The following is a 25,443-nucleotide window of genomic DNA, read 5'->3' as shown; positions in this document are numbered from 1 at the left end:
ATACTCTCCACTTACCTGGATGAGTGCAGTTCCAACACTCAAGAAGCTCGACACCATCCAAGACAAAGCAGCCCACATGATCGGCATCCCATCCACCACCTGAAACATTCAATCTCTCCACCACCAGTGCACAGTGGCAGCAGTGTGTACCATCTACAAGATGTACTGCAGCAACTCACCAAGCCTCCTTCGGCAACACTTTCTAAACCCACGACCTCTACCACCTGGAAGAACAAGGGAAGCAGACACATGGGAACACCACCAACACAAGTTCACCATGCCACACACCATTCTGACCTGGAGCTATATTACTGTTCCTTCACTGTCGCTGGATCAATATTCTGGAACTCCATCCCGAACAGCACCGGTTCAAGAAGGCAGCTCACCACCACCTCTCCAGGGCAATTAGGGATGGGCAACAAATGCTGGCCTTGCCAGCGATGCTCATATCCCATGAACAAATTTTTTTTAAGTATTTACTGCGGTATTTCCAGTTTCAATCAGCCCACTCAATTGCTATTGTGTTCTCACCTTGCTTTCACTGGCGAGTTTCAGGAAGCTGGGGAACCCGTGGATGTGAGGTTAAATTTAAAAGTTGAAATATCAGTCAGAACATAGGAAAGGCTATGAAGAATTTTGGCTAGTGGGGAAAATTGAACTGCAAAGGCCAGGGTGCAACATTTTATGGTGCAAACTGTGAAGGATACATCCATCATCAAGAGGTCCAGATATTTAAAAGTCAGGGCTCAGACGATATCAAACGATAAGAATAAAAATGGAGCACTTATATTCTCCATCTTCAGCACGATTTAAATGTACAGAACTATGTGTATAATCAGCATAAGGTCATAAATTGTATAATTATTTTCCTTCCCATCTATCATTTGCTGGTAGCTGACTCTTGGGCTGTGCATCCAATGTTTTTGGTAGTGCGTTCCTCCCCTTGCAGCCCCCTCCTGTGTTCCTCTGGCCTCCTGCTGTCCAGGAGGTTGTATCTGCCGCAGCTCATCCTGGTCTGTCCAATGTTAAGTAGCCAGTGCTGTAGGAGGCATGTGCCTATCTAGGCGGATGGTTTTGCTCCTGTGTGTTCAGGGAGATCAGGGAGATCCATGAACAGGAAGGGCTTCCACTCCCTTAATGTCCAACTGGTCTGTGACCACAACAAGAGCTTCCTCCATGTTTGCACTTGCTTTCCTGGCAGCTGCCATGACTCCTTCATCCTCCGCCAGTCCAAGCTAGCTCAGTCCTCCACTCCATCCCCCAAACAGTGTGGCTGGCTCCAAGGGGACAAGGGAAATCCCTTGAAGAGATGGCTACTGACTCCCCTACGGTAGTTCCAAACAGAGACACAGAAGCGCAACAACCAATGCCACCTGCTCAGCAGGCCAACCATTGAGCAGGCCATCAGGTTTCTGCGGATGTGAACCTGGTGCCTGAATCAGTCGGGTGGCACCCTCCAGCAAGGTCATTCTGGTGGTCTGTTGCAGTCTCCATAACATGGTCTTCCAGAAAGGCGTGAACCTTAAGGATAGTGATTGCGTGGAAGGAGACAGCTCATTGAGGGAGGAGCAGGAAGTGAGAGAGGAGGTGGTAAAGGGGGTACTGGAGGATGAGACTGAACAGAGAGGTGCCCCTGCTGCATGACAAGGTGGCCTCCCCCTGCCACCCTCCAGGAAGAGGACCTCCCACCTCTCCCCTCAAGGCCTCCAGCATTAGATCCATGTGGGCATCGATGAAGCGAGGGCCTTGTGCCAGGCCTCCAGCTCCCCTGTGACATCTCACTTCCCTCTGGTGCAGTGGAAGGGAGATCTCTCCCTCAGGACAACCAGCAGCCTCAGTGATGGCTGCCGTGGGGGTGTCTACATGAGCCCCACACTGGAACTGACCCACTGCCATTTTCAATCCCACCAGCTGTAAGGAATAGGAAACCTGTCTCCGTACCAACTAAGGCTTTCCCATTTGAAAATTGCAAAATGAATCAACTTCCTACAGGAGGCAGGTTTTCGACCAGTTTTCCGCCTCCACTTTAAAAATCCAGCCCAAAGATTTAGGTTGATGACCTTTCGTCAAAACGGTCATACATGCCAAATTAACTGGACTGTTTATAGTCAGCTCAATATCTTCCCTTTTTTGTAGAATAAAAGCAAAATACTGCAAATGCTGGAAATCTGAAATAAAAACTGATGAAAGGCCATCGACCTGAAACACTAACTCTGTTTCTCTCTCCACAGACCTGCTGAGTATTTTCAACACTTTCTCTTTTTATTTTGCCTTTTTGTAGACTTAGACAAAACTTGCTATTATTCATTTGGTAACATCTTCAGATATACATCAGCTTTGGCTTAGTTGCAGCACTGTGGTTCAAATTCTACTCCAGAGGCTTGAGCATAAGATCGAGGCTGAGACTTCACAGCAGTACTGAGGGAGTGCTGCACTGTCAGAGGTGCCATCTCTTCATGAGCCATTCAACCCAGACTTCATCAGTATTCAAAGAATTTCCGGAGAGTACTCTCGGTCTCCTGGTCAACATTTATCCCTCAACCAGCATTATCAAAACAAAAAATGATCTGGCCATTTACATCATTGCTCTCTGTGAGGCCTTGCTGTATATAAATGGAACTCCATGTTTACCTGCATTGTAATTGTGACTACACTTCAAAAGTACTTCATTGACTATAAATTGTTTTGGGACATCCTGAGGTCACTATTTGAATGCATCTTCATTCTTTCTCATTCCACAGTGGGCTGTATGATGAACAAGGAACTAATAAAAGAAAATTTTGCAATATCCACAAAGTTCTGAATTTGGTTCAAATCTATTCAAGATTTCTTGGCAAGATGAAGGTATGAAGGAAACTGGTATATTCAGTTTGATGCAAGGTCATTAAGGGATAAGTTGCCAAGCTGAGCAGAAACTGCTCAGGAACAACAAGGAGCAATAATTCTCTTATGTGCAGCCTGCACTATGTCCTTTGTCCAGGAATTTAGATACAATGGACCATAACTTGTTGTAGATGGGCATCTAATGATGTTTGCTGTAGTTAGATTCATCCTTGCACCCTTCAGCCTAACACATTTTTGCCCACTAAACTTCTGAAAGTGTGCGCTGTTAACATGAATGAATAGGGCAAGCAACTGTGCATCTCCTTAACTAATCAGATTGAAGGATTGTAAAAATAAATAGCACAAAGACTGAGAAGGAAGTGTAAATTCAAAATAAATTTGACATTTTTAAAAATACTCCAACTATTAATACTTGAAGGAATGAGACTCTACACTTTTAATAGTTAATTTTCAATGTCAGGGACGCTCATTGCCAATAATTAATAGCCATCATATCATTAATCACAGCCAAGTTAAAGGCCGGCTACCCGACCCGAATCCAACAACATGTGTCGGGTTCGGGTCGGGTTGCACTTCCGGGTCCGGCATTCGGGCTCGGGTCGGACACGCTCTATCACAGGTAAGTGGTTCCAATGTTAATTTAATTTTTGGACTAGTAAGGTGGTTTTGTTGCAGTTATTTTAAGCTTGTGCAGATCAGCAACAAAGTGAAAAACGGAAGGTAAGTTAACTGATGGTCGGGTCGGGTGCGGGAAAAATTGGAAGGACCCTGGCCGGGTCAGGCTCAGGTTGGATGTGATTCTGTCAGGCTCAGGTCGGGGTTTTTTTGCACACCCCGAGCAGGCCTTTAAGGCCAGTCAATCTAACCTCAGTAGTGGGCAAATTATTGGAATCTATTCTGAGAGACAGGATAAACTGCAACTTTCGTTTTGATCGAGATGTCCAAAATTGTGAGGGCCTGGATAGAGTGGAGGTGAAGGATCTATTCACACCTTAGCAGAGAGGTCAGTGATGAGGGGGCATAGATTTAAAGTGATTGGTATAAAAATTAGAGGGGAGATGAGGAAAAGCTTTTTCACCCAGAAGGTGGTGGGGGTCTGGAACACACTGCCTGAAAGGATAGTTGAGGCAGAGACCATCAACTCATTCAAAAGGAGTCTGGATATGCAGCTCAAGTGCTGTAATCTGCAGGACTACGGACCAAAATGCTGGAAGGTAGGATTAGAATAGATGGATCGTTTTTCGGCTGGCACAGACACGATGGGCCAAGTGGCCTCTCTCTGTGCCTTAAACTTACTATGATTAAAAGAGTACTGGAATGGACAAAATGTAATTTTCTGTGGCGATCTTAGCTTATATCTACCACACAAATACAGCAACTTCTTACCATTCAATTCATTTCAATAGTGAGCCAGATGGCAATATGTTGTTTTTGTGAAGCGGCACAACTTGAACAGCAACTTTCGGATATTTGAGTTTAACCGTATATCGGCCCCTCACCTGAATTTGCTGCACCATTTACTTATAAATAACGGGAGCACCATTAGCCCCACTATTGCTTTTACTGGAAAACCTGGGCCATTATTACTTTATCCTATATTAAGCTAATTTCAGTAAAAACAATACTCGATATGTAGAATACAAGCCAAATTCTTAAAAGTTACAGAATGATCAAGAAATACATTAAATGAAGTAACCCAAAGAAAGTGATTGTTCAATTTTCGGAGCTCAAGTATTTAAATATCCTGAAACAACTTAATTTTCTTCTAGAACATAAAGTCAATCTCAGAAGAATGAGATTGATAGCATGTCATTTTACATTGGCTATCGTACAATTAGTTTTGCATGATTACAATATTTTCCATGAATTAATCCCAATACACAACACAGCAGCGATGTGCATCATTAAGTATCACCAATATAAAGCCTAACATGAGACTACAATGGCATGCATTACTAAGTATTTCTGTACTGCTACAGGATTGAAGGCTGCTGGTGCACTTGGAACTGTACTCTAGCCTTCAGGAAAGGACACACGACAAGGTGAGAAAATACAGCAGAATGCTGTTTTAAAGCAAGCGTGTTCTGGAAAGATCAATTAGCTTATCAACATAGTGCCCTTAGCGGTACATTAATACTGAGGCTACCTTTCAATCCTTAGACCTTAGCAGTCGGTGGGCGTGGGGGGAGGAAGTGGTGGGGGAGAAAATCCAAAAACAAATCCAAATAGCCTGCACAATAATAAATAGCATTGGCACTTCAGCCTCTTTATTAAAAGGGCAATGCCAGCAAAATTTAGCTTTGCAGTGATCACCAAATCAGTCCGGTCAAAATACAGGGAACTATTGAGTGCTACTCATAGTAGCAATCATTAGAATTCATCATTAGTTCTGAAAGTCCATTGAAGTCAAGTCCTGAAGGATATTCTCTTACCTGCAGCTTTACTTATCACATGATTTCCAGTCTTTTGCATTATAAGCACCATTGTACTTCCTGAGATTAGTTGTGGCTGGCTATTTACCCAAGGTGTAGTGCACCACCAATTTTTTTTTTTAACCCAACATCTATACACATACAGTTTCCAGCCAGGGTCACTGACAGCAATCAAAAGTGGAACACCAGTTTCCCCTCCTTAAGCTAAGGGCAATGAAAACAACTGCAGCAACCCAACAGCCACCTACAGCAACACTTGCATTTATATAGCGCCTTTAACGTAGTAAAAAGTCCCTCGGCATATCACAGATGTGATTATCAAACAAAATTTAACACCAAGCCACACAAGGAAATATTAGGCCAGGTGACCAAAACCTTGCTCAAAAAGGTAGGTTTTAAGGAGCGTCTTAAAGGAGGAGAGAGAGGTAGAGAGGTTTAGGGAGGGAATTGTAGCACTTAGGACCGAGGCAAATGAAGGCACGGCTACCAATGGTAGAGCGATTAAAATTGGGGAGGTTCAGGAGGCCTGGTTAAGATCAGCTAACGAAATCCAGGCTGAAGACTGAACCTGGGATCTTCTGTTCTAAGTGTCTCAGTTCCACACTTTAAAAAAAAAAGGCTTTTATTTGTTTAGTTCTCACATTTTACCTCTTCTCAGTTCACCTCCCATTCTTAGACATAAGATGGTTTTAAAAAGTGCACTTTTATTATGACAATCTGAGCAGTGTGAAGAGAAAACAATTCATATATCACAATCTTTCTCCTGAATGCTCAGAGCATGAAAGTAATAAAATAATGACGTCTTGCTTTGACTGCAATAAATCTCCACTGAAGAACTTATAATCCCTGTGTGTGCAAAATCATCTTTATTATACATTTACAGCTACGGCAAGAATGGGAAAAAGGAGGATTGAGGACACAAACTTCAGAGGTTAGTATTTTATAATCCATAAAATAGCCAACAACATATTTGATGGGAATTCTGGTTTTTAATTTCCATATACTTAGCCTACATGTAAACTTGTGCACGATTTGTTTCAAGCAAACTGAACTGTGCTGTTATTGTATAACATCAGTGACATTACATCCCTACTTCAAATGACATCAGTATTGAAATTAAGTCATTGATATTATGTCCCCCAATTTTCCAATCTAATAGAATACAAAAAAGGGTTCAATAAGAAAGTTAAAAATAATATCTGCGATTTTTTTTAATTCTTTCATGGGATGTGAGCATCCCTGGCTAAGTCAGCATTTGTTGCTCATCCCTAATTGCCTTTGAGGTGGTGGTACTGAGCTGCCTTCTTAAACTGCTGCAGTCCATCTGGTGTAGGTACACCAACAGTGCTGTTCGGGAGTTCCAGGATTTTGATACAGTGACAGCGAAGTAACGGCGATATAGTTCCAAGTCAAGGGAAGGTGGGGATAAGAAAGGGAAAATGGGATTAATGTAGGATTAGTATAAATGGGTGGTTGATGGTTGGCACGGACTCGGTGGGCCGAAGAGCCTGTTTCAGTGCTGCATCTCTTTATGACTCTAAGTCAGAATGATGTGTGAATAGCAGGGGAACTTGCAGGTGGTGGTGTTCCCAGGCGTCTGCTGCCCTTGTCCTTCTAGGTGGTAGAGGTCATGGGTTTGGAAGGTGCTGTTGAAGGAGGCTTGGCGAGTTGCTGCAGTGCATCTTGCGTATGCTACACACTGCTGCCACTATGCGCTGGTGGTGGAGGGAATGAATGTTTAAGGTTGTGAATGGGGTGCCGATCAAGCGGGTTGCTTTGTCCTGGATGGTGATGAGCTCCTTGAGTATTGTTGGAGCTACACTCATCCAGGCTAGTGGAGAGTATTCCATCACATGCCTGACTTGTGTGTGCCTTGTAGATGGTGAACAGGCTTTGGGAGTCAGGGGGTGATTTACTTGCCACAGAATTCCCAGTCTCTGACCTGCTCTTGTAGCCATAGAATTTATCAACTGGTCCAGTTAAATTTCTTATTCATGGTAACCCCACCCCACCCAGGATGGTGATGGTGGGAGATTCAGCGATGGCAATGCTGTTGAATGTCAAGGGGAGATGGTTATTGTCTATTTTTGGAGATGGTCGTCAGCTGGTACTTGTGTGGTGTGACCAAGCCTGAATATTGACAAGGTCTTGCTGCATACGGATATGGACTGCTTCAGTATTTGAGCAGTTGCAAATGGAGCTGAACACTGTGCAATCATCAGCAAACATCCCCACTCCTGACCTTATGAAGGAGGGAAGGTCATTGATGAAGCAGCTGAAGATGGTTGGCCCTCGGACACTACCCTGAGGAACTCCTGCAGTGATGTCCTGGCGCGGAGATGATTGACCTCCACCAACCACAACCATCTTCCTTTGTGCTAGGTGTAACTCCAACCAGTGGAGAGTTTTCCCCCCGATACCCATTAACTTCAATTTTGCTAGGACTCCTTGATGCCACACTCGGTCAAGTGCTGTCTTGAGGTCAAGGACAGTCACTCTCACTCACCCTTTTAGTCCATGTTTGGACCAAGGCTGTTATGAGATCTGGAGCAAAGTGACCCCGGTGGAACACAAACTGAATATCAGTAAGCAGGTTATTGCTGTTTAAATGTCTTTGATAGCACTGTCGACGACACCTTCCAACACTTTGCTGATGATCGGAAGTAGACTAATGGGGCAGTAATCGGCCGTATTTGGATTTTATCTGCCTTTTGTGGACCAGATATGACCATCAGCTAGGCCCCAGCAAGATGGTGGTGGTGGGGGCGGGGAGCAACTATGGCCACTGGAGAGGCCCTCTGTGAGCCATGGAACAGCATAAAGGAGGGGGCCCCTCCCCCAAACCCGAGAACCCGCCACGGTTTACCTGGCAGTCTCCCCACACGGTGGCATCCCCTCCTGACACCTGTAAAATGCCGACGGGGATGGGAACTGGCCAATAAGTGGTCAATTAATTGGTTTAATTGGCCGCTGATGTTCCCGCAGCTGGTAATATCCTGTGATGGCAGGAAGACGTGGGCTTCCCTCCCGCCACCATTTTACAAGGCCTCCTGCCTCACAACCCATCTCGGGAGGGGTGGTAAAATCCAGCCCATAGGGTACAAGAGTTAAGAACTGACGAAACTGTGCAAAATATTAGCTAGGCCAGTTCGAGTACTTTGTACAGTTTTGGGCCACCCCATTATAACTGCTTGCTTGTATATGGCACCTTTAATGCAATAATACATCCCAAGGCGCTTCACAGAGGAATTATAAAACAAAATATGACACCGAGCCACTTAAGGAGATATTATGGCAGATGACCAAAAGCTTGATCAAAGAAGTAGGTTTTAACGAGTGTATTAACGGAGGAAAGTGAGGTAGAGAGGCGGAGAGGTTTAGGGAGTGAATTCCAGAGCTTACAGCCGAGACCTTAATATAGAAAGGACATGAATATTAAACTCCAGAAATCTTGTTATGGAAGAATAATGCCGGAGCCTATCTTTACTCAGTTTCACATTTATTGCACAGAATAAAAGGATTACAAACATGTAGCTCCTCACTCAAACTCTTCACCAGTCTCAGTAAGTGTCTGCTTATAAGTAGGAACGTTTTTACTCAGAGTTGGTAGAGCATGGAATATTTTGCTATAGGGTGCAGTTGAGCAAGAGATCATTCAATCTTTTAAGGGAAAATTGGTTAAATATTTGAAGCCAAGGATGATACTGAGTCAACGGAAAAGCATGGGGCAATGGGATTAGTTTTGAATTGTTCTAGCAAAAAAGCCAGCACAAATGGATTGAATGGTGTCCTTCTTGCTGTAAACCTCTATGGTTCTAGAGTCACAAGAAAATTGTGACCTTCTTGAATTCTGATGAAATTGCAAAGGACGAGAGATATCCCAAAAATAAGACCATTCACAAAATTAGGCAATCATCTAAACTTCTAATTATCAAAATTGTCAGTTTTTTCAGGGTTGTGTCAACTCAATTGAAACGATTGGCGAACTCTTGCTAGTTTTTCAGATCACCACGTATGATTATTTTAAAGTTAAGATAAAGCGTAAGAAAAGTTATGCGGGTTAAAAAAGTTGATTACAAGGATTGGAGGCAACAAATTCTAAATTATGATGATGGTTACTGACAAATCAAAACACTGCCGGCAGGAAATTTCATTCAACCCAACCACAGTCAATTTAAAAACAAAATACAGTTTCTCAATCTAGAGTTGATTCTTCCACAAAACAAATATAAAGTTAAAACATATCTGCTGCACTGTGGGAGGATGCAGGAAAAAGAACAAAGCTGACAGTTTTGTGAGCAAAATTCTATATATGGCCTCACTTAATGCCCTTAATATTTAGCTTTTGATTTGTGTTAAGGAAAGACTATGCCTTAATGTGCATCCATAAATCACAAACTGCTTAGTCAAAAAGTAGTTTAAAATACAGCATAGAAATTAAGGAACATACAGACCAGGCTATTTAGCTATCCTCTTTTTTTTTAGAAAAGAGAACACACAAAGGTTGAATAGTTCTTTTTGAAAGGAATCTTATTTTGTCACACAATTTTGAAGTAGCATTGGGCAGACAAAACAAAGGATAAGGTTGTGAAGTCATCTCCACTATACAATGCAGTTCCCAGTTAGAGGGCCGGATTTTCAAAATGAAATCGGGAACCCCACACCCAGATAATTTCCAGGTCCCAACAGCACTCACGCGACTATTTTGATAGGTTAATGCACTAACCGGGCAGGAGGTGAGTTCAGTGCCCAATTAGCGGCAGCCAGCGTCTCCAGGAGGCAGGAGACTCCTGCCTGCCGAGTGCGAACAGCAAATGAGAAGCATTGCCTTCCGAACAGCACTGTGGATGTACCTACACCCAAAGGACTGTAGCAGTTCAAGAAGGCAGCTCAGCAGCACCTTCTCAAAGGCAATTAGGGATGGAGAATAAATGCTGACCTAGCCAGCAATGCTCACATCCCATGAACGAATAAAAAGATAGCAGCCATGATGGGGCCTGCCACTGCCTTGTTGAAGAGAGCAGGCAGCTCCAAGACGGCCGGCAACATAGGAATATTGTTGAAAAATCCAAATCTGAGGTAATGCCAATGAACTAGTGCAAGATCCTCCAGAGCCCCATAATTTTTAAACACGAGAAAAGTTTCCCGTCACCCCGCTGTGTGAACCTGACAGCCGTGCACCAGCATGTACCAAACTGTTGCCGTTCACCGGAATCCAAATTGTAAATTGCAGCGCCAGCCTCCCCGGCCCCTTAACAAACTACTCGAGGAGCTTAATGGGTCATTAACTGGATGCGAGCGGGTTCACTGCTCCTTCTCCCCGCACCAACCACCACCCCCACCCGCCCCCACCGCTGTCACCTTGAAGACTGGAGTCTGTCCCAGAGGTGTCAGGATCCAGAGATTGCAATTTTGCCGCACCCAGTCCCGACCCTGCCGGCATTTTGAAAATCCAGCCCAGATTCTCTGGAATAGAGATGCACATGAATCCAGTCTGCAATTAAGCCAGATCTAATCCACCATTAAATACGTTAACACCATCGTACACCCACCCTCACCAACTCTCTTCTCTAATCTATGCAATTTAAAAAAAATTCCTATCCTGTATTTACCTATTGTCATGCAGCCCACCCGCCACCCCCCCACCCCCTGCCAAGAATGAGGCAAATTGTTTTTGTCATATGAACATTGATTTGAAAACTGTTGCTAAAGTGAAGAAAGGACTTGTTTAAAAAAGAGATCACCAGGCCCATGGCAAGAAAGATATTTGTATATTAACAGACAGTGCTTGTGGAGACAAAGGGGTTACTTCCCTTATCTAATTTAACCCACAATGGATTTTGAGCACCAGACACTGAAGGTGAGGGAGCTCAAATTTCAGAATGACTGCTGGGATGGCTGAATCCACAAACAGACGTGGTCAGAGCAGCCAGTCACGTGACTAGCCTGCTTGGCAACCTGGTTTCTCTGAATTGTACAAAGGGTTTTGAACAGAGAGACTGCTGAATGCTCCTGGACTGGAGACCTCTCAGGTCTGGCTCTCCCATTTTTTTCCTCAAAGAACTCCAAATCCACTGAAGACACATGAACCCCAAGAGAGAAAGGTCTCCTACAGCAAACAAGGTTTAAGAAGAATACAGGAGAATACTGGGCCCCAACGAAAAGCAAGATCTACCTACAATCAAGGACTCTACAGTGAGCTCAAAGAACCAAAACAGAAACCCTCTTCAGACATTGCCTCAAACTTTTCCACTTTATTTTCTTCAGCACTTTTCTGTCTCTATCTGCATGCTAGCGTGGGTGCGTTGTGGATCCGTAGGCATTAAACGAATTAGAGTTTAAGTTTAATAAAGTTCAACCTTTTTTCTTTAAGCCTAAGAAAGCCTGTTTGTGCTAGTTTCGTTGCCTTATCATTGGAAAGCAGTGAACAAGGATTCACCAAGAGGGAGCTAAAAACATGGTGTGTTTAAAATTAAACCCTGTTACAGTAAGACCAGGTGAAGGCTGACAGGGAACCCTAGACCCCTTTCTCACCAGGCCGTGACATTATTGTAATCACATATTCACAGTTAGAAGAGAAAGTGAGAAGCGTAAAAGAAAGAAAGAAAGTGAGAAGCGTAAAAGAAGAGAAAAATTAGAAGTAAGCAAAGGAAGAAAAAGAGAAACAAAGTTGAATGGATTCCTTTCCACTGAAATAAAGCTAGGGTGGGGGGTGCAAATTGCCCTCTGGTCAACCAGCATGCTGGCTTTTTAATAAAAGTGTAACCTCCATTTTGGGAATAATATTTAAAGCTAGAATTAGAATTAGAACATTATTAGAACATTACAGCGCAGTACAGGCCCTTCGGCCCTCGATGTTGCGCCGACCTGTGAAACCATCTGACCTACACTATTCCATTTTCATCCATGTGTCTATCCAATGTCCACTTAAATGCCCTTAAAGTTGGCGAATCTACTACTGCTGCAGGCAGGGCATTCCACGCCCTTACTACTCTCTGAGTAAAGAAACTACCTCTCACATCTGTCCTATATCTATCACCCCTCAACTTGAAGCTATGTCCCCTCGTGTTTGCCATCACCATCCGAGGAAAAAGACGCTCACTATCCACCCTATCTAACCCTCTGATTATCTTATATGTCTCTATTAAGTCACCTCTCCTCCTCCTTCTCTCCAACGAAAACAACCTCAAGTCCCTCAGCCTTTCCTCTAAGACCTTCCCTCCATACCAGGCAACATCCTAGTAAATCTCCTCTGCACCCTTTCCAGAGCTTCCACATCCTTCCTATAATGCGGTGACCAGAACTGCACGCAATACTCCAGGTGCGGTCTCACCAGAATTTTGTACAGCTGCAGCATGACCTCGTGGCTCCGAAACTCGACCCCCCTACTAATAAAAGCTAACACACCATATGCCTTCTTAACAGCCCTATTAACCTGGTTAGCAACCTTCAGGGATTTATGCACCTGGACACCAAGATCTCTCTGTTCATCTACACTACCAAGAATCTTCCCATTAGCCCAGTACTCTGCATTCCTGTTACCCCTTCCAAAGTGAATCACCTCACACTTTTCCGCATTAAACTCCATTTGCCATCTCTCAGCCCAGCTCTGCAGCCTATCTATGTCTCTCTGTACCCGACAACATCCTTCGGCACTATCCACAACTCCACCGACCTTAGTGTCATCTGCAAATTTACTAACCTACCCTTCTACACCCTCTTCCAGGTCATTTATAAAAATGACAAACAGCAGTGGCCCCAAAACAGATCCTTGCGGTACACCACTAGTAACTAAACTCCAGGATGAACATTTGCCATCAACCACCACCCTCTGTCTTCTTTCAGCTAGCCAATTTCTGATCCAAAGCTCTAAATCACCTTCAACCCCATACTTCCGTATTTTCTGCAATAGCCTACCGTGGGGAACCTTATCAAACGCCTTACTGAAATCCATATACACCACATCCACTGCTTTACCCTCATCCACCTGTTTGGTCACCTTCTCGAAAAACTCAATAAGGTTTGTGAGGCACGACCTACCCGTCACAAAACCGTGCTGACTATCTCTAATGTACTTATTCTTTTCAAGATGATTATAAATCCTGTCTCTTATAACCTTTTCCAACATTTTACCCACAACCGAAGTAAGGCTCACAGGTCTATAATTACCAGGGCTGTCTCTACTCCCCTTCTTGAACAAGGGGACAACATTTGCAATCCTCCAGTCTTCCGGCACTATTCCTGTCGACAATGACGACATAAAGATCAAGGACAAAGGCTCTGCAATCTCCTCCCTAGCTTCCCAGAGAATCCTAGGATAAATCCCATCTGGCCCAGGGGACTTATCTATTTTCACACTTTCCAAAATTGCTAACACCTCCTCCTTGTGAACCTCAATCCCATCTAGCCTCGTAGCCTGAATCTCAGTATTCTCAACAACATTTTCTTTCTCTACTGTAAATACTGACGCAAAATATTCATTTAACACTTCCCCTATCTCCTCTGATTCCACACACAACTTCCCACTACTATCCTTGATTGGCCCTAATCTAACTCTAGTCATTCTTTTATTCCTGATATACCTATAGAAAGCCTTAGGGTTTTCCCTGATCCGATCCACCAATGACTTCTCGTGTCCTCTCCTTGCTCTTCTGAGCTCTCCCTTTAGATCCTTCCTGGCTAGCTTGTAGCTCTCAAGCGCCCTAACTGAGCCTTCACGTCTCATCCTAACATAAACCTTCTTCTTCCTCTTGACAAGCGCTTCAACTTCTTTAGTAAACCACGGCTCCCTCGCACGACAAATTCCTCCCTGCCTCACAGGTACATACTTATCAAGGACACGCAGTAGCTGCTCCTTGAATAAGCTCCACATTTCGATTGTTCCCATCCCCTGCAGTTTCCTTCCCCATCCTACGCATCCTAAATCTTGCCTAATCGCATCATAATTTCCTTTCCCCCAGTTATAATTCTTGCCCTGCGGTATATACCTGTCCCTGCCCATCGCTAAGGTAAACCTAACCGAATTGTGATCACTATCACCAAAGTGCTCACCTACATCTAAATCTAACACCTGGCCGGGTTCATTTCCCAGTACCAAATCCAATGTGGCATCGCCCCTGGTTGGCCTGTCTACATACTGTGTCAGAAAACCCTCCTGCACACACTGGACAAAAACTGACCCATCTAAAGTACTCGAACTATAGTATTTCCAGTCGATATTTGGAAAGTTAAAGTCCCCCATAACAACTACCCTGTTACTCTCACCCCTGTCGAGAATCATCTTCGCTATCCTTTCCTCTACATCTCTGGAACTATTCGGAGGTCTATAAAAGACTCCCAACAGGGTAACCTCACCTCTGCTGTTTCTAACCTCAGCCCATACTACCTCAGTAGACGAGTCCTCAAACGTCCTTTCTGTCGCTGTAATACTCTCCTTGATTAACAATGCCACACCCCCCCCTCTTTTACCATCTTCTCTGTTCTTACTGAAACATCTAAATCCCGGAATCTGCAACATCCATTCCTGCCCCTGCTCTACCCATGTCTCCGAAATGGCCACTACATCGAGATCCCAGGTACCAACCCATGCTGCAAGCTCACCCACCTTATTCCGGATGCTCCTGGCATTGAAATAGACACACTTTAAACCAGGTTCTTGCTTGCCAGTGCCCTCTTGCGTCCTTGTAACCATATCCCTGACCTCACTACTCTCAACATCCTGTACACTGGCACTACAATTTAGGTTCCCATTCCCCTGCTGAATTAGTTTAAACCCCCCCGAAGAGCACTAGCAAACCTCCCCCCCAGGATATTGGTACCCCTCTGGTTCAGGTGAAGACCATCCTGTTTGTAGAGGTCCCACCTACCCCAGAAAGAGCCCCAATTATCCAGGAAACCAAAACCCTCCCTCCTGCACCATCCCTGCAGCCACGTGTTCAACTCTTCTCTCTCCCTATTCCTCGCTTTGCTATCACGTGGCACGGGCAACAACCCAGAGATAACAACTCTGTTTGTTCTCGCTCTAAGCTTCCACCCTAGCTCCCTAAATTTCTGTCTTAAATCCCCATCTCTCTTCCTACCTATGTCGTTGGTGCCTATGTGGACTATTAGAAGCTATTAGAAAACTAAGCAAAAACATTAGAAATCATGGACATAAATTAAATATTTTTCACTGGAGTCATATCCTGCTGTTTCTATCTTTATTTCAAATTAGCTGCAAGGTACCAGCTGATTGAGTGTCCGATCAGCTCTGTTATTGTAACTAAATGCGAGAATTAACAATATATTGGTAAAGCAAGGTCACTGTAATTACCCTCTTGCTTTTATAGAGACGCACAATGCTAACTTAAAAGCAAGATATTTTTGTTTCAATACTTCTGTTTAGTGTGATGGCAAATGCTATACGTCAGCTATGCCCTTGAACAATTTTTGTGCACTTTTTAAATTGGTACTTTGAAGAGTTACAGCGTTCTTGGTAGCCGAAATAAAAGAGAAAGGTTATTACAGAAATCAAATTAATTCAGGTTAATAAGAGCTTGCTGAAGTTCACAAATCTCCACTATATTACGATACATGTCACGATAAAAGTATGCCTGTAGAAATGAATTATGAAAGCTTTTTTCCAGTCATCATTAGCTCCACACATTATAGGTTTCAACTTGCCTATCTTTTAATGCAAAAATTATTAAATTATTAAAAAATGAGGCAGTATGTGCCGCTTAAAGAATATATATGCATTGGGTGTAATTTAAAATCCTGTTCAAGTAAGGCTAAAAATATAATCTGTCTGAAATAGTGGATGTCATTTACTAGCATGCAGACGAATAACTACCAAGGTACTGAAACAGGTCATATATTAGGAATAACTTCCCCATGGCTCTCGCCCATCCTTCACTGCTGTGTAATGTAGATAGTCAAATTCTGACAAATAACTGTACTTAAAACAGCAGAGAAAAAAACTCAGCTAATGAGCACAAAAAATAGGGACAGATAATCTGTTGAATAATTTAAACAGTTCCAGCTGAGGAAGGAAATGTTTTAATGACAAGGTGTAGTTCTGTGCACAACAGACAAGGGTTCAATACAGAACGATGAATAAAAACAGTCATTGCATAATCTGTGGCAATCTCATTATAAAGGTAAATCTCGGCAGCAGGGAGACTTGCTCACCAATAAGACAACGTTGCAAAATCAGCCCTCGTGTCAGATTTTTCCCCTTCTCATGGAGCCATTAATATTCTCCCAGATGACCTCCCAAGTGGGCATCCTCCATGCATATGTCAGGACAATGACTCCTGCCAGACTATTTAATTATGGAGGGCAGAAGAGTCATGTGCAACCCTGTTCTCACTTAACATGCGTAAACCCCTTAGAGGAAGGATCTTTAAATAGTGAACAGGACCAAGAACGTGGCTGACTTTCTGTCTAATTAGCACCTCCACACCAGCCCCGGTGATATCTACAAACTCAGCACAGGCTGGAATTCAAACCTGGGGTCTTCCTGGATTGTATAACTCATACATTCATTGCTTAACCACCTATACTAGATAACCAAATCACATCAACTACCTCCAAGCTTAACTGAGCTGAACCCTAGGATTAAGACCAAACATGCCACCTGAAGACACACATAGAGCTAACTTCCACTGACTTAAGTGGGTTCATTCAGTGAGGTACTGAATTACATAAACCAGTTTCAAGATCCAAATGCTAATCTGCACTCGGTTAACTACACTGAGTAAAGGTAGCAGTGGAAGCACTTGCCTTAATCTCAGTGCCAGTTAATTTGGGGGGGTGAAGTGAAGAAATCATTCAGGGTTATAGCTCTTCATTGCTACCCAGTGACCCCTGCTTGAAGTGCATGTGCAAATATCAGGTGAGGAAGGATTGGGTTCAGTTATGATACTTACTGCAGTGGAATAGCACCACGAAAACTGACATATGAGGATTGACTACTAGAGCAATAAACTGAGGATTGTAAGGCACCCATGGAACCATCCAACATCTTCAGTGCAGCTGGATGGGAAGAGGAAAAACTGTTGGAAAACAAATTGAGGAAAGCTTTGATGATGCTGTAATCTGGCAGCGTCTCACTTTTCTATTTGTTTGTGGGTTGTGGGCGTTGCTGACTAAGCCAGCATTTATTGCCCATCCCTAACTGCCCTTGAACTGAGTGGCTTGCTAGGCTATTTCAGATGGCATTTTAAGAGTCAACGACATTGCTGTGGGTCTGGAGTTAAATGTAGACCAGACCAGGTAAGGACAGCAGATTTCCTTCCCTAAAGGACATTAGTGAACCAGATGGGTTTTTACAAAGTCGACAATGGTTTCATGGTCAGCATTACACTAGCTTTATTTTTCAATTCCAGATTTATTAATTGAATTCAAATTTTACCATCTGCCGTGGTGGGATTTGAACCCATGTCCCCAGAGCATTAGCCTGGGCGCTGGATTACTAGTCTGATGACATTGCCACTGCCTCCCCAAATATATTACCAAAGAATGAAGAATGGATTATAACACTGCTATGAGGACTTATCTTTATCACTGACTGGTCTATTTCTAGAATTCAAATAATAAGTGACTTGAAAGGTCCTTTACATTAATTATTTATAACCTCTCTCTTTTGTGTGTGTGCGTGAATATATATATATATATATATATATATATCCATTTAGATTTACCAGAACACTTTTTTGAACCTAAGTTGACTAAAAAGTCATGTAATTTTGGTACACAAGATGCACCTTTTTTTTTTAAAAGAAGAGATGCAACCTATTGCTGTCGGGAGTGGAAAAAAAAGTACATTTCAAATCCATAGCACTTGGCAAAAATTCACAGATTTTCTGAAAGGAAACCAGGTGCACCCATGATATCAAGTCCTGCAATGCAGTCGGCTTAAGTTGAATCAGCAGGGAGGAGACAGCAACAGCTGACAGGAGACCAAAACTACAAGGGCAGGAAAAAGAATGAGAAATCCAGTTCATGCACACAGAGAAAAACTAGCACCATGAGAAACCAAGATACTGGCGCACTAATGAGCAGTTAATGTGATTGACAAGAGGAATTACAGAGTAGATTAAAGGGCTATGCAGACATAACTGGGTCTAGGACACAATAAAGATGATTAACAAGTGTCAGACAGGAGAAAGACAGACAACAGAGGTAGGAAGGGTGCAAATGTATCCTTATTCTGCATTAGCATTTTTTTTTAAATTAAGTTTTCTTCGAGGATTTCTCAATGTTAACTTATTAGCATTCTGGAACAGTAGGGCCTGACAACAACTTGAATTTATGCAGTGACTTTAACATAAAAAATGTCCAAAAGTATTTCACAAAGCTGGGCATTGGAAATGAACAGTGAGCCAGAAGGAGAGAGGAGATGTAGTGGAAGAGTTTGCTGCAGGGTCAGAAAGGCACATAAGTGCACAAGACTGGGAGGCACATGTGGCACTAAATGCACATCTCTGACACTGACCTGCCCCATGCAGCCAGAAAGTCCAGTGCGTTTCCACCTTTGGAGACAGACCAGCCAGGATGTCTATCCGAAATTCCATGGAGCATCACCTTGTGCAGCCCAGAATTTGGGCTCCTGACCATTTCCTTGGATCAGGATTTACAGTCGAACTAACAGTCTGACAGCATGAGGGCACTGAGGAAAGCAGTGGAGAGATAAAGTTGGGCATTACAGTACACGTGAAAGCGAACACCATACTTATGAATGATCTCACTGGTATGACCGAGGTAGGAGGAGTGCACTGTTAATTCAGTCCCACTTCTCCACTGGTCACAACATATATTTAACTTTTTCCGACTTACCAAAACAGTCAATCCGATACTCTATTTTACCCCAGAATAAAGCACACCTACCAGGTTTCTTTAATAAATGACAAAATTATTAGTTTATTATAAATCAAGTTTTAACCAATAATGAAGTTAAACATACATACAAATTAAATTGCTAAAGCTCCTTATCTATCCAAGCCCTCTCACACACACACACACACACACACACACACACACACACAAAAAAAAGAGTTAACCGGGAAAAAGGAGGATTTGTGTTTACAGATGTTACAAGGAAATTGAAAGAATTTTTAAAAAACACTTAGGCTTAAAAACAGGTATGGAAGGAAATCTTTTGTTTTGGCGAGGTGTTCCAAAGGCGAATAGGGGGCTGTCAATGGGATCTTCCTAGAACAGCTCTTTCCAGGTCATGTTGATGATCAGTTTGGGTAGGCTTCCAAAAGATGCATCACAGAAAGCTCCAGTTAGGCTTTACAGCAGGAAGCAGCAACAAGGATTTTCTTAGGTCTTATAGCAGCAATGTAGCAGAAAAGGTTTCTTATAATACAGGCTGCTAGACTGGGTCTGCGGCAGGTGGTGAGGGAACCGACACGAGGGAAGAACATACTCGACCTCGTCCTCACCAATCTGCCTGCCACGGATGCATCTGTCCACGACAGTATTGGTAGGAGTGACCACCGCACAGTCCTTGTGGAGACGAAGTCCCGCCTTCACATTGAGGATACCGTCCATCGTGTTGTGTGGCACTATCACCGTGCTGAATGGGATAGATTTCGGACGAATCTAGCAATGCAAAACTGGGCATCCATGAGGTGCTGTGGGCCATCAGCAGCAGCAGAATTGTATTCAACCACAATCTGTAACCTCATGGCCGGCATATCCCCCACTCTACCATTACCATCAAGCCAGGAGACTAACCCTGGTTCAATGAAGAGTGCAGGAGGGCATGCCAGGAGCAGCACCAGGCATACCTCAAAATGAGGTGTCAACCTGGTGAAGCTGCAACCCAGGACTACTTGCATGCTAAACTGCGTAAGCAGCTTGCGATAGACAGAGCTAAGCGATCCCATAACCAACGGATCAGATCTAAGCTCTGCAGTCCTGCCACATCCAGCTGTAAATAGTGGTGGACAAGTAAACAACTAATTGGAGGAGGTGGCTCAACAAATATCCCCATCCTCAATGATGGGGGAGCCCAGCACATCAGTGCGAAAGATAAGGCTGAAGCATTTGCAACAATCTTCAGCCAGAAGTGCCGAGTTGATGATCCATCTCGGCCTCCTCCTGAAGTCCCCAGCATCACAGATGCCAAACTTCAGCCAATTTGATTCACTCCGCGTGATATCAAGAAACGACTGAAGGCACTGGATACTGCAAAAGCTATGGGGCCTGACAACATTCCGGCAATAGTACTGAAGACCTGTGCTCCAGAACTTGCCGCGCCCCTCGCCAAGCTGTTCCAGTACAGCGACAACACTGGCATCTACCCTGCAATGTGGAAAATTGCCCAGGTATGTCCTGTACACAAAAAGCAGGACAAATCCAACCCGGCCAACTACCGCCCCATTAGCCTACTCTCAATCATCAGTGAAGTGATGGAAGGTGTCATCAACAGTGCCATCAAGCGGCACTTGTTTAGCAACAACCTGCTCAGTGATGCTCAGTTTGGGTTCCGCCAGGGCCACTCAGCTCCTGACCTCATTACAGCCTTGGTTCAAACATGGACAAAAGAGCTGAACTCAAGAGGTGAGGTGAGAGTGAATGCCCTTGACATCAAGGCAGCATTTGACCGAGTATGGCATCAAGGAGCCCTAGCAAAACTGAGGTCAATGGGAATCAGGGGGAAAACCCTCCGCTGGCTGGAGTCATACCTGGCGCAAAGGAAGATGGTTGTGGTTGTTGGAGGTCAATCATCTGAGTTCCAGGACATCACTGCAGGAGTACCTCAGGGTAGTGTCCTAGGCCCAACCATCTTCAGCTGCTTCATCAATGACCTTCCTTCAATCATAAGGTCAGAAGTGGGGATGTTCGCTGATGATTGCACAATGTTCAGCACCATTCGTGACTCCTCAGATACTGAAGCAGTCCGTGTAGAAATGCAGCAAGACTTGGACAATATCCAGGCTTGGGCTGATAAGTGGCAAGTAACATTCGCGCCACACAAGTACCAGGCAATGACCATCTCCAACCAAAGAGAATCTAACCATCTCCCCTTGACATTCAACAGCATTACCATCGCTGAATCCCCCACTATCAACATCCTAGGGGCTACCATTGATCGAAAACTGAACTGGAGTAGCCATATAAATACCGTGGCTACAAGAGCAGGTCGGAGGCTAGGAATCTTGAGGCGAGTAACTCACCTCCTGACTCCCCAAAGCCTGTCCACCATCTACAAGGCACAAGTCAGGAGTGTGATGGAATACTCTCCACTTGCCTGGATGGGTGCAGCTCCTACAACACTCAAGAAGCTCAACACCATCCAGGACAAAGCAGCCCGCTTGATTGGCACCCCATCTACAAACATTCACTCCCTCCACCACCGATGCAGTGGCAGCAGTGTGTACCATCTACAAGATACACTGCAGCAATGCACCAAGGCTCCTTCGACAGCACCTTCCAAACCCGCAACCTCTACCAACTAGAAGGACAAGGGCAGCAAATACATGGGAACACCACCACCTGCAAGTTCCCCTCCAACTCACACACCATCCTGACTTGGAACTATATCGCCGTTCCTTCACTGTCGCTGAGTCAAATCCTGGAACTCCCTTCCTAACAGCACTGTGGGTGTACCTACCCCACATGGACTGCAGCGGCTCAAGAAGGCAGCTCACCACCACCTTCTCAAGGGCAATTAGTGATGGACAATAAATGCTGGCCTGGCCAGCGATGCCCACATCCCGTGAATGAATTTAAAAAAAAGAAAATAGTAAACAGTTTACTCATGAATTATTTAAAGATGCAGGGATTCTTCGAAGAGTGAAAGATCTCTGCTGTCTTCTCCTGGCAACACGCAGCAACTCTTTTCCTGTTTTCAGGCCAAACACCAACTGGCTTTAACAGTTCAAAATGAAATTAAAACTGTTCAACAGCAAGTTGCATGACAACCACAAATCTTGGCTTGTCTCTCCTCTGCAACCCAAAACAACCCCGTTTTTACTTGAAAACAGATGCCTTCCAGTAAAACTAGTTAACTAGCCAAACCTTCTGCTGACCTTCCTTTTAAAAAAAAAATAAAAGTTCAGCAATCTCTAGATAACTCACCGTCTATAGTTCAAATATAACTTCTTAAAACATATTTTACAAAAGAAACAGAAGCTCTCTCGTAATATCACCAAGATTGTAGATGAAGAGGAGAAAGGGGTCAAGGACAGATCCATCGGAGACTTCAGAGTGGCAGTGTGGGGAAGGTAAGAGAAATCATCACTGGAGAAGATGGCATGGTCAATTGAGTCAAATGTCACAGAGAGGTCCAGGCAGACCAGGACAGATAAAGCCCTCCAACACAACCAGAGAGGAATGTCAATCAGAATTTTGCAGTTTGAACTGGGAGTTTCAGGAGAGTTAAGCACGTAGGTGGGAGGTGTACAACACATTGTTACGACCAGGTGAGAAAGAAATATGGGTTCCCTTTCAGCGTTCACCTGGTCTTACCGTAACAGGGTTTTATTTTTAAAAACACTGTTTTTTGCTCCCCTTTGGTGAATCCTTGTTCACTGCTTTCCAATTATAAGGTAAAGAAACCAGCACAAACAGGTTTTCTTAGGTTTAAAGAAGAAAAGTTAAAATTTATTAAACTTAAACTCTAATTTGGTTGGCGCCTACGGATACACGATGCGCCCATGCTCGTATGCATATGCGATAGACACATGAAAATAAAGACAGAAAAGAGAAGAAAATTAAATTGGAAACGTTTGAGGCAATATCTGAAGAGTTTTTGTTACGGTTCTTCGAGCTCACTGTAGAGTCCTTGATTGTAGGTAGATCTTTCTTTTGATTGGGGCCCAGTATTCTTCTCAAACCTTCTTCACTCTCTTGGGGTTCATGTGTCTTCAGTGGATTCAGAGACTTGTGAGAAAGAGATGGGAGCAGACAAGAGAGATCTTCTCAGTCCAGGAGCAAACAGTCTTCCTGAGTTCAAACTCTCTGTGGCTAGTTCAAAAGACCCTGGAACAGCCAGTTAGTCATGTGACCAGTTGGTCTAACCAGTCCTGGATTGTGTCACCTGAGCAGTCTCTGGAATGCTCCTCTTACACACAATACCTGGTGATCAAGGTCCATTGTGGGTTGAATGTGTCAGGGAATGGTCCTTTCTCTCTACAAGCACTGTCTGTTAATATGTAAATATCTTTTCCAGCCACAGCTGATCTGTTTAACAAGTCGTTTCCTCGCGCCAGCATGGTTTAGATTCAATGTTCATGACGAAATTAATGTGCCGCATTCTTGAAAAGTGGGGGCCTAGCATGACAACATTCGAGGGTCTCAGAGTGGAAAAGGAGTTGGAGGTGGGGTGATAACCTGAAAGGTCAGATGGGTTTGGGGGTGATACAGCAGAGCTGAAGGAGAAGGTGATAGTGCCTGATAGCGTAGTGGCCACAATAGAGCACTGCGAGAGCCTAAGAACAGTGAATGGTGACATGCAGCTATTAGGAAGCAATTTTGGCATTAGCTAGTGACTTGAATTAATTTTCACTGCTGATGTAACAGGTACAGTACAAAGCCCTTGCTTGATCTCATCATAAAATCTGATGCACAAGTTGCAGTGTATGCTGGTTCTTCCAGCTTGCAAACGTGGAAAGCTATTTAATTACAGATGTGACTAATTATTTCTCAGCCACCTGGTATAATATCAACTGAAGAAATGCATCTGATGAGATTTGGCTTGCCAACCAATCAGCACCCTTTTCTCATGCAGTATAAATTGTTGTTCTCTTTGAAATTTGGTATTCTTGCATCTGTCCTGATGAATGCAAGATGAAAAGCTACGATAGCATGCCTCTTTTTTCAGCAATACTAAAGTTTTGTACGACCAAGCAACTGTTTACATACATAATCGCCACCAAATTCTTAGTAAATCTCTAGAGAAAACTCACTAGCGTGCGAATATTGAGCGGGTACCAGGGTCTGATTTTTGCCTCATTATATTTGTCAAAGGCACTGCAGTGAATCTCTGTTACATTTCATAATGTTTCTCTCATCTCCCTGACAGATTAATGGAGCCACGACTGACATTGGGGATTTGGCTTTAATCAGAGAAGGCTGCAGAAGGGTCTAAGAGAAATAAAAAGGTAACAAAAGACTTAATGGAGGAAGAGCATGTGATCCACATGTGGGGAAGGATGAAGTTAGATAATACATGGGTTTCAGTCCATTGTTTCCTTGCCCCATTTGCTCTACATCTGACTCTTTCTGGAATTCGAAGCCCTCGCAAAATGGCTAGCATTTATACGTGAGCTTAAGTGAGCGTTGGCGGTTTATTCAATAGCCCGAGGCATCAGTCAAATCCAACCTTGTTCTCACCCAATGTTCACACGGGGCAGTCTCCAGCAAGGGTCAAATTGTAGTCGGGAGCTGAAACTCTGGGTATTTTCTTTTCTCCCTCCATAGTCTGTGGGTGTTGAGGCCAATGTTAATCCCTGAACTACTGTTCCATCTGACATCAGCAGAGATCAAACCTTCCTTATCTATATTTTACCTGTAAAAGTCATCAGGTATTGTTCTTTAAATTGTTAAAAATATCACTACAGTTAAAAATTGCTGTTACAAAAGAGTAACTAAAGGGTTAAAACAGCATTTGGTATAACAAAGGGATAACACTTGCTGCTGCATCATCATGACCAAAAGCCAACAGAATGATTTACTGCATCTGCTAATGCTATGTGTGAAGAGAAAGGTCATTATTCATACATGGGTAATTAAGTCAAATTATAGATTTACAAAAAAAAATCATTGCTACCAAAGTGGGTGCTGTGATATTTCACTCTCCATTAAATAGATATCGGAGGCTGTAGCTTTGTCCTTTATGGTATTTCGATTACCCTTCTAAGAGTTTTATGACAGATTTTGGAAACACAAAAAAAGATTTAGTTATAGCGCCAGAAAACATTAAAAAAAGATTACTTTTGCCTTAAATAATCCTTTAATTTCTCTATAGCTTGTTATTTAAGAAGTACCAAAGTTCATTCACTTTAGGCTCCCGTAGTGAGGAACAAAAGTGTCGTGATTCATATTTTCCTCAGCTGCACAATAAACTTAATTTGAAGTTGTAATATTACATTTGGAAGATAGCGGGGGAAACAGAATTAAAATCAATTTTGATGTAAAATGATATGATATTTAGGCGGACATGTGGAATATG

The 25,443-nt window shown here is 43.5% G+C and overlaps 1 protein-coding gene and 1 long non-coding RNA gene across 2 annotated transcripts in view; one reads left to right on the top strand and one right to left on the bottom strand.

Annotated features, from left to right (window-relative positions):
- The window catches only part of ube3d (ubiquitin protein ligase E3D), a 207,428-nt gene that overhangs the window by 47,447 nt on the left and 134,538 nt on the right, over positions 1-25,443 (bottom strand). The window lies entirely within an intron of this gene.
- On the top strand, positions 4,822-24,357 carry LOC137353041 (uncharacterized). The gene is made up of 3 exons (XR_010969804.1): positions 4,822-4,886; positions 6,160-6,207; positions 24,295-24,357. It is a non-coding gene; the product is annotated as an uncharacterized lncRNA (long non-coding RNA).

The sequence above is a fragment of the Heterodontus francisci genome, chromosome 3, assembly GCF_036365525.1.
Source record: "Heterodontus francisci isolate sHetFra1 chromosome 3, sHetFra1.hap1, whole genome shotgun sequence".
Lineage (NCBI taxonomy): Eukaryota > Metazoa > Chordata > Chondrichthyes > Heterodontiformes > Heterodontidae > Heterodontus > Heterodontus francisci.
This window is presented reverse-complemented; position numbering and strand designations above follow the sequence as displayed.